Genomic DNA, 10,852 nt, shown 5'->3' with positions numbered 1-10,852 from the left:
AAAAATATCTTGATTATCCCCAAGACTTTTGGGCAAATATTCTGTGGACTGATGAGAGTTTAACTTTCTGAAAGGTGCGCGTCCCGTTACATCTGTCCTGTTACAGCATTTCATAAAAAGAACATCATACCAACAGTCAAACATGGTGGTGGTAGTGTGATGGTCTGGGGCTGCTTTGTAGCTTCAGGACCTGGACGACTTGCCATAATTGATGGAACCATGAGTTCTGCACACTATCAGAAAATCCTGAAGGAGAATGTCCGGCCGTCAGTTTGTGACCTCAAGCTCAAGCGCACTTGGGTTATGCAGCAGGACAATGATCCCAAACACACCAGCAAGTCCACCTCTGAATGGCTCAAGAAAAACTAAATTAATGTTTTGGAGTGGCCAAGTCAAAGCCCGGACTTAAATTCGATTGAGATGCTGTGGCATGACCTAAAACAGTTCATTCATGCTCGAAAACCCTCCAATGTGGCTGAATTAAAACAATTCTGCAAAGAAGAGTGGGCCAAAATTAATACACAGAAGTTAAAGACTCATTGCCAGTTATCGCAAATGCTTTATTGCAGTTGTTGCTGCAAAGGGACAACCAGTTATTAGATTTAGGGGGCAATTACTTTTTCACGTAGTGCCAGGCAGGTTTGGACAGCTTTTTTCCCTTAATAAATGAAATCATTATTTCAAAACTGCATTTTGTATTTACTCTGGTTATCGGTGTGTAATTTTAAAATTGGTTTGATGATCTGAATCAAGTGTGACATATGCACAAAAAAAAATTAAAAACAGGAAGGGGCAAAAACTTGTTCACACCACTGTAAATAAAACCAAGTCTAAAACAAATATTCTCCATAAATATATACCATTTTATTCTTTTAAGATTAGATTAACAGCATCTCTTTAGATTGGTATCTGTCGTCGTCTTTGCCATTTGAATGTTATACTGAGAGGTGGGTTTCCAGCAGTGCTTTGCCTCAGAAATATAAATATAACATTTTCCCTGCTACATTCAGAGTTGAAATACCACATTCTACAGATCCAATGTAGCTAATTTTGTGGATGCCATTTCAGGTTGCTGTAATGAGACTTAAACAAAAAGGAGCAATGTTAAACTAAAAGACGAACATCTATAAAAACGATATATGAATTGATAAAAGCCTGAAAACTTTGGCACTTCAAGATTCCATTTATGTTAAAGGTCCCATATTTTACACCTTTCTGGAGTTTTATTTTAGGTTTTGATGTCCTTAAGAATATATATGCGCGGTATAAGTACCAAAAACCATCTCAATATATTTTTACAGCTCCTTTCTCAGGAGCTCTGCTGAGAACAGGTCGATTTTGGACTGTCTAATTAATATTAATGAGCCTCTCTTCTGATTGGCCAGTTGTTTTCTGAGTGACGCATGGCCAGGCCAACCACAGGTAACTAGGGTCAGCCGATGTCACAGCGCTAGCTGCAGGCAGCAAAACAAAGGCAAAACGGGCGGCCCATTCAAGCCAGCGCAGATTCGGCTACCTAAGGAGCTTAAAATATCATCTTCTTGTGATGTTGGGTGCCAGAATCTACGTAATACAGCCTCAAATTAGAAATTTGATCGCATATCTGCTGCCACTGCCAGACAAAAAACTGACAACAGCTGTGGTTAAATGCGATAAAACAAGCAGACTGGACAGAAACGATCGTCAAAAATGCTTGCGTTTGCAGCTCACACTTCTTATCAGAAAAGGTTCAATAAAGTATTGTCTTTTGTTGTTATGGGCGCGTCTACAGATTTCTTGCCATATGTCTATGTTTCTTGCATCTCACGACTATGTCATGTATGAAATAATGTCTGTGTGCATGTGTATAAAACAACAAACTGACAATTTATATATAATCATTTGTAATTGTATATACATTGTTGTGATTAATTGCGGCTGGAACAATAATGTAGCTGTAAAAATAGTTGCCTGCTGAAATTGAAATGTATATACATCATCATGACTAGATAGACACGGTGAGTTTGTCTTTACTATACACGTTAGACGTGATCACCTCATAGTAACAATCCTGTCAGATCGTCCATCCTTTGAGAGAGAGTGTAACGTTACAGGTCGGCCGATCTGGTTTCGTGGTTAAAGTTAACCTTTTCGACATGTTTCCATGTTGTCGTTGCTCAGCAATAGCATGGATGCGAAGTTGTCTGGGGGTTTGGCAAAAGGAGAGTGTGGGCGGTGCTCGGGGTGGTGACTGAAGGCGGTGACTGTGTAGTTCTGACGTCAACTTTTTACGGAAAACACAACGGTTCTGAAAAGTCACAGCTACTTTATGCAGGCTGTGTGCATTTTACTGTGGACTGACTGTTTGAAACTTATATGGTAGTTAAATAGCACCTAGACCTCAGTTATCATGAAAAAAGCCAGGAAATTTCAGTTTTGACAATATGGGACCTTTAATATGCGGAGTCTGAAGCGGAATGTGAATAATATGCAAAAGGAATCACGCTACATCAGTGAATCAATGCTTCACCCCCGTAACTGATGGAGCAGAATGAAATCTCTGACTGTGACAGAAGAATGAACTGATGACCCATAGCTGCATTCTGCTCCATTTTAGGGGTGCGCCGATCCGATATTCCGTATCGGCATCGCTCCGATATTGGCATTTTCTGCTGGATTGGGGTATCGGTCAGACGAGACCGATCCAAATCCGATATAGTGCGTATACGATTCTGTGTTATTAAGCCCCACAAAAGCCACAAAAACATTATAAAGCACCATAAAGTTTTTGTGCTCTATATTTCAAGTGTTCTGAGGCTTTTCCATAGTTTAATGTGAGGTACAGATGAATATTTAAGTCAAGTTCACGTAAACTCTTCTCTCCGCAGCGGCTGTCTGTCATCCCAATACTGTATATACGCGCACACACAAACATTTATTTATTTAATGTAACACTTTAGTTATTAACTAGTTGCTTGCATATTACTATATCAGCTGTTTATTAGTACTCATAAAGCACATACTAATGCCTTATTATGCGTGACCCTATTCTACATATTACCCTATACGCCCCCACACCACACACACTTTTAATAACACGTAAATTCGTCCCCCGCACTTTTTTAGGGCAAGTGTGTTATAGAGGTTTTAAAGGGCCGGTGTGAAAGAATATAGATTTAAATTCAAAGAGACAAGATAGTCTGTGCATGACCTAATGTTTTATTAGTATCCAGAATGAGGTGAGATGAACATCACGGAGCGCTGCTCTCATTCAGTGTGTGTTTCGTTCATACGTCTCCATTTCCATTTCATTCAGCGGAGTGCGCTCTCGCACAGAAAGTGCAAGACGGACTCATATAGAAGAACTTACGACGTACCAGGAGATCCCTAATATGGACAAAAGCATCCAGCTATCACTGAATAAAAGGCAGAAACCTTTGGAAACGTGAAGACATTAAACGCACGATTGCGACAAAATATGGTTTATTTGTGCTTTTTTAAATCATCTCCAGGTAATAAATAAAGTATATTAACAGTTCAGTGCTACTTGACATAGCATTTATTACAGTAGGCTACAGAAACTATTCTGCCTTATTATGTGATATAAAAAGTGTTTGTAGTACTTTAACAAATCATTTATTGGTTATTGTCCAACAGTGTATCTGATTTCTTAGCCAATTAAAAGAAAAGACTGGAGTAGAGAGCACTATGAATTGTTCGTCACGAGCACAGTAACTGAAACTTTAAAACTGTTAAAAGAAAATGCTCAATAAACTAACGCACATATTTAGTACACTAAGCATCAATATCTCTTCACTTTGTGCTTTGAACTTCTCTGTGCGGATCTGTGATTCTGTGTTGCTTCAATCGCGTCATCTGCGCACGGGATTGCTTTGGTTTTAGGACAACTTTGATGAAAGGTTTTGATCCACTTCAAATGTTGACTAATATATGGTTTATTTGTGCTTTTTTAAATCATCTCCAGGTAATAAATAAAGTATATTAACAGTTCAGTGCTACTTGACATAGCATTTATTACAGTAGGCTACAGAAACTATTCTGCCTTATTATGTGATATAAAAAGTGTTTGTAGTACTTTAACAAATCATTTATTGGTTATTGTCCAACAGTGTATCTGATTTCTTAGCCAATTAAAAGAAAGAAATAAGAGAAAAAATAAAGTTTCCTATATACAGTAGCCTATGTATATACTGTATGTATAATGTATATAGTTGCTTCAATCGCGTCATCTGCGCACGGGATTGCTTTGGTTTTAGCACGGGATTGCTTTGGTTTTAGCACGGGTATTGCTTTGGTTTTAGGACAACTTTGATGAAAGGTTTTGATCCACTTCAAATGTTGACTACTATAGTATATATTTATATATAAATATATTACTTGTTTTTCATGAATGTATTTTGCAACAATATGCAATGTGAAGGCCTACCAGATTTAGCGCTACACTTATTCACTTTTATTTGTTACCCACTAAATAATGGTTTTTTTTTTCACTTAAAGTTTAGGAATTTATAAAATTATTGTGAGTAACTTTTGCTACTGAATTATCCATTAACCTAGTTTATAATAGTATTTTTGTCATCGATTTTGATTATATATTTTTGTTAATTATTTTTTCTTTATAATGAAGCTGTCTATATTTAGTAGATTGTGTGTAACATACAAAAGAGTGATGATCGACCTACACATTGAGGTATAGAAATTCTACACTCATTTAAAAAAACTGCTCTGGTATCAGATCGATATCAGTATCGGCAGATACTCAGATTTTTTGGTATCGGATCGGTATCGGTTCTGAAAAAGTGGTATCGAGCCGTCCCTAATATATATATACACTGAACAAAATTATAAACGCAACACTTTTGTTTTTGCACCCATTTTTCATGAGCTGAACTCAAAGATCGAAGACTTTTTCTATGTACACAAAAGACCTATTTCTCTCAAATATTGTTCACAAATCTGTCTAAATCTGTGTTAGTGAGCACTTCTCCTTTGCCGAGATGATCCATCCACCTCACAGGTGTGGCATATCAAGATGCTGATTAGACAGCATGATTATTGCACAGGTGTGCCTTAGGCTGGCCACAATAAAAGGCCACTCTAAAATGTGCAGTTTTATATCTATATAAAGTATCTATATCTACAACATAATCTGTGTCTGTGTGTGTGAGCATGCTTAGCCTCTATTAAGTTATAGAGTGTCTTAAGTAATATAGTTCAACCTTTTCATTACTCTGTGTGTGTGTGTGTGTGTGTGTGTCATCATATTCTCCATCATGGATGTGTTCTGGTGTCAGCCATACATTTCATGCTGGCTCAGATCCCTTAGAGCATAGAAGCCGTGAAGGCCTTTAAGTGCTTAAACCCCGGTAATCGCTGCTTGCAGCTATATTTTATTCATATTATTTTTTAGGCTTAATTGTCATTAGCTTAATTTTGGGCTGAAATATGACTAAAGCCACCTTTTTTCCCAGAAGTAGCCTGTTACCCTCTGCTTATTCACCACAGTACAATGAATGAGTATAAAAGTATGAATGTCCACACAAAACAAATAAATAACCGCCTGTAGGTCTGAAAAAAAAAAACAGTAGTGCTGATAATCAACATACATAATCACGTAATAATTATAAAACAATTATTTTTGAAATCATAATTCATAACTGTCCATTTTACAGAAGATGTGTTTAAAAGTAATGCTTTAGTGCAAATATGTTGGTAATTCTCATGTCCCGGTATAGTTTTGATTAGAACCTGCAAAAGTTCAAACATTTTAGAAGCTTAAATCAGATCTGAAAATTCAGCATACACATGATTGAAATTCTACACAGCTTCCATACTGCTCTCCATTGGAGATGACTGACTGGTCTGTCATTTGTCAAAGATGTTGGAAAGGCAGGTGTAGACATATTTTTGACAGGTTTTTGTGAGATTTTTCATGAAAATACAGAGGACTCAACTTTTAATTCTTTTTAGCCAATTTAATGTTCAAAAACAAGCCATATATTCATAGGAGGAGTGTAAACACTGTGGCTGTCACGCTTTCAAAACATTGCTCTGTTTGTTTGAGCAGCGTGACATGTCAACTTCTACCTCAGCCAATGGCGAGAGTTTGGGGTGGGACTGCCTGTTTGTTCAAACAATGGCAGATGGGGACAGAATGTAAGGAATGTTTGAGACACCAAACTTCAGAATCCAAATTAGATTTTTGTAGTGGTTCAGAAATGACACACTCCTCCATTCATCCTGGACTAGTTTCTACATGCTTATGTTCTGTCAGTAGCAGTGTTGGGCAAGTTACTCTAAAAATGTAATCAAATTACTGATTACTCCTTTTAAAAGTAATCACGTTACTGTTCTGATTACTTTATTTCAAAAGTAATTAGTAATTAGTTACATTACTAGTTACGTTACTTTTTTCTCCATGAAATTGATGAAATCCCAGCATACACGCTCCCGATAAATATTTGTTATTAAAGTATCAGCATTCACAGAACACTGTTATTTTTAACTAAAGCAAGCGGCTGCTGCATGCATGGTTTGGCAAGCAAAGAGCGCTGCATTTATAATTTCTGAAAGACACCTCAGTTCATCGCAATCTCACAAATCTCTGTTATAACACAATAAATATATGCAGAATGAATCTTTCATAATGTCTACAATTCATGTGTTATAACGAGAGGATTCGTGAACGTGCAGATTTCAGCACTGCATTGCTCAACGCTGCAAACACGTGTTATAGCCTAAATATAAACTCTGCATATGCTTGCACCTGTTAATCGTTTATATTTTATATTAGTTCATATAGCTTTTGTGCAAGAGATGAATAACAATTTATTTGTTTTAGATATTTTATGTCTAGATATTTCTATTTTGCGGGAGTCCCGTGAATCATTTTATTCTCCCTCATCCCGCACACACACGAGTCTCTGCACTCACCTATCAAGTCTTGTCCTGTTGCGTCGGGTCTCGTGAGAGCAGGTCTCTAATCCACTGGCACTTGACTTGACAATGCGTGTGCTACATCCTTTTTACAATCTCTAGATTATAAAACACTGAATTCTGTCAGCAATGTAACGCGGCAGTAACATATAGAGACCTCGGCTTGTAACTATACTCTAATTACTCTTTTGAAAAATATAATGCGTTAAATTACTCCGTTACTAAAAAAATAATCAAATTACAGTAACGCGTTACTAAGTAATGCGTTACTGCTCAACAGTAGAGATAGCAGTGTATTTGTTTCTCAGGTTCAATCCTCCTCCACAGATCACACATAACAAAACCTATTTCATTACACTAGTTAGCTTACCTTGGCAGGTGTACCAGAATGCTCTCTCCCTTTTGTTTGGATTGGGTAAGCCACAAGATTATCCCTTAAAACATGACTAACAAGCTACATGTAGTGTTTACGTCACAAACGCCACATAAATGCCCGTGTGAGCCACAGGTTGTCATGTGTGAATGACAGTGATAAGTCGGCTTGCTATTGTTTTATGTTGAATGTGTGTGGGTATCAGTGCTGTGAGTCAGACCCCGTTCGTCTTTGAGACTGTGCATCTGAACATGAAGAGGTTGTGGCATGTGAGAGAGGCCATATCAGCGCACAGCATCTGCTCAATGAGAGCTCTGTGTGAATTCACCCTCCATGCTGTGGACGTCTGGCATGCTCTCCTTTAACCTGTTCTCTCCCTCGCTGAAAATCCTGTGCTTATTTTGGAAATGCCTGGAGGAATAGAGAGGGAAGAGTGAGCTTGTTTGAAAGCAGGTAAAGGATGGAGAGAAAATGACAGTGTTTTAAAGTGGAAACGTCTCCGGTGTCCCCTAGACCCTGCCCTCCTTACGGTAGACGGGTTTAAGACTGCATCCCTAAACAGAGTGACAGGAATGATGTAATTCTTTGCAGCCTTTGCTCTGCTATTTTCAATAGGGTCATTTTAAACACACCGTTAACATAATTGTGGGCTTGTTTCATGTTTCACACGCTGGGTTAGTAATTAATTTGGACTAATCAGGTTTTCTTATTTCACCGTGTATGTTTGTAAACCCTGGGTTAATGGTCTCATTTGCATATTTACAAGGTTAATAACACTGATTGGATAAGTACAGCACGTAGCGAGCGTGTGACCAGTTTTAATAACAGCTTGAACATCTGGGTAAAGGTCAACATGTAAATCTCCTCTGCTTGTCCTATATGTTCTTAAAAATACTTGGAAGAAAAAACTGAATGAAAATGCAGAGGGGTGTTTGCCATCACTTTTCAGGGTTTTTTTCTCCCTTAGACACTAAACACAATGTGAGAAAGTTGTACAAGTGCTGTATGAATATCTAATGAAGTAAGCACTGGAGAAGGTTATGATATTGCCTGTTGTTAAATAACTCCAGCACTGCAGTGTTTTACACTCTATACCAGGGGCTTTCAAAATGAAAGAGGGCCATAAACAATTAAAATATTACATAGATTTTTAAATATATATATACATTGTTTAAATATTTTTATTTAATAATTTATTTAATAGTAACCACATGAATTACTCATGACTTTGAACTTAGCCATAAATAAACATAATAATGTAATAATGTAAATGAAAAATTTCCCCAAAAATATTTTACACATTTATATTATTACATAATACAAGATTTTCACAGTATAAATTGGGTCTTTATACATTACAAATGTATAGCTGCCTTTAAAATTCCAAGATGGGGTTCCTCACAAAAGAATGATCATGTTTGGGGGTCTGTGGCATTGAAAAGTTTGAAACCCCCTGCTTTATAACTTTAATACTGCAATAGGGCATTAGCATACAGTATCAAAACTGTTCTGAAACAGGCACTAGTAACCCATGATTAAAAGTGCTGCTAACCCTTTTTCAAAATTACAAGTTTAAAACATTGCTTAAAAGTGCTTTAGGGGGGGAGAGAGAGACGTATATCAGCAGGGGGCAGTATTGGTACAGTCAGAAACGAAACATTTGCTCTCATATCCTATTTAGACAGACTGAAAAACACATGCACACAAAAGCATGTAAATGAATGTTTTTTTTTCTCACTATTTAATACCAATTTCTCTTTTCTCCTCAGATCGCTTTCTCTCAACACAGTAACTTCATGGATTTGGTTCAGTTCTTTGTCACGTTCTTCAGGTAAGATAAGCACATGAGTCTTCGATGAACTTCTAAAGCCACAGATATTCTCAAAAACCCATTTCAATCTAAATACTGTACATTTTTTAATGGAACTCATTGGGCTGGACTATGTTCGGGGTGTGATATGGCTCTAAGCTCTAATTCACCTCTGGAAGACCGGCTGTAATATGTTATTGATTTAGGAAGCAGGTGGCGTAGACCATATATAGCAAACTCACCCCGTCACGTACACACATTCTGCCATGTTGCTTGTTATACTTCCTACTGGTTCCCAAACAGCAAAAGGGTGATTAAAATATGATAATCAATTAGATGTGGTCATGCGTCATGGCTAAGACACATGTGATACATACACACACGTAACATACTTACACCCAACTGTAGCTGTGGTCGGCCATGGTTCTTCATCATTAGTTATGTCAGCTCAGCCATGATAAATTACACCAACTATTCATAGCCTTGGTGTGTGCGTATGTGTGTGGGTGAGCTATCCCCAAATCCCAGATCGAATGTGTTTCAGCTCTGCGCACACCTGCACTTATAAGGTATAAACATGCACCTACACATTTATGATTCTGTCACATACAGCCCAGTTCTCCTATACACGAGAGGCGCATTCATGAGCTTTGGCCCCGTTACCACGAGGATACCAACACTCCTGATCTTTAGCACACCTGCGGCAGTGAAACTACCTCTAATCCATTAAACATGAACAGCCCCGTGTGTGTGCTTGAGATGTGATATTGACAAGCCTGTGGAAGTGGAATGTGATTCTTTCATTGTTTTCCATAAACATAGAACTTCCAAAAACGTTAATGATTGTCCTCTTCCTTTCTATTTCCTGTTTTGTCTTGTGTGTGTGTGTAGCTGTTTCCTGTCCTTGCTTCTGGTGGCAGCAGTCGTATGGAAGATAAAACAGAGCTGCTGGGCGTCACGGCGCAGAGAGGTCAGTGCTGTAGCATTTCCCTTGTTACCTGTGGAATTGCATTGACTTTCCCTGCCACATGATGCTCTACACAGCTTTGAACCATCCTATTAATGTCACATCAGCATCTTCAAATGCTGTCAGTCAGGCTGGACAGATCCATCCATTAGGCTGTTTTTGGACAATTCCACTAGAGGTTGACCAATATATCTTTATATTTTATTTTTATTATTCAATATATATATTTTTGTATGTTTGTTTTAAATGGACGTTGATAATATCAGTAACACTTTACTTAAAGCCTTTATCTATCATGGATTATAAAAGGAGTTTTAATGCATTAATTATGCCTTTTAATACTCCTTATAATGCATTGTACAGTCTAATAGATGTAAACACATTTAATACCGTAAAACACAATGTATATATATATATATATATATATATATACACACACTTTGTTACACTTTAACAATGATAACATGCATTTTAAATTTAGTTATAATTATTTACGACAAGATATAATGTATTAGAATGCACATTATGAATAATAATTAGTATATAATTAGTGCTGTCAAACGAGTAATCGTGATAAATCGCATCCAAAATAAAAAAAATTGTTTGTATAATATATGTGTGTTCTGTATATATATATTATATATATTTTGAAAATATTTACATGTATTTACATTCATATAATTTATATTTAAAAAATATATATTTAATATACATAACATATTCTTCTGAAATATATACATGCATGTGTGTGTATTTATATATATAT

The 10,852-nt window shown here is 36.9% G+C and overlaps 1 pseudogene; it reads left to right on the top strand.

Moving 5' to 3' along the window:
- The window catches only part of LOC107556910 (attractin-like), a 155,739-nt pseudogene that overhangs the window by 111,257 nt on the left and 33,630 nt on the right, over positions 1-10,852 (top strand).

This window comes from Sinocyclocheilus grahami, unplaced genomic scaffold (genome assembly GCF_001515645.1).
Source record: "Sinocyclocheilus grahami isolate Dianchi unplaced genomic scaffold, SAMN03320097.WGS_v1.1 scaffold583.1, whole genome shotgun sequence".
Lineage (NCBI taxonomy): Eukaryota > Metazoa > Chordata > Actinopteri > Cypriniformes > Cyprinidae > Sinocyclocheilus > Sinocyclocheilus grahami.
Note: the sequence above shows the minus strand (reverse complement) of the source record. Positions and strands in the feature narration are given on the sequence as shown.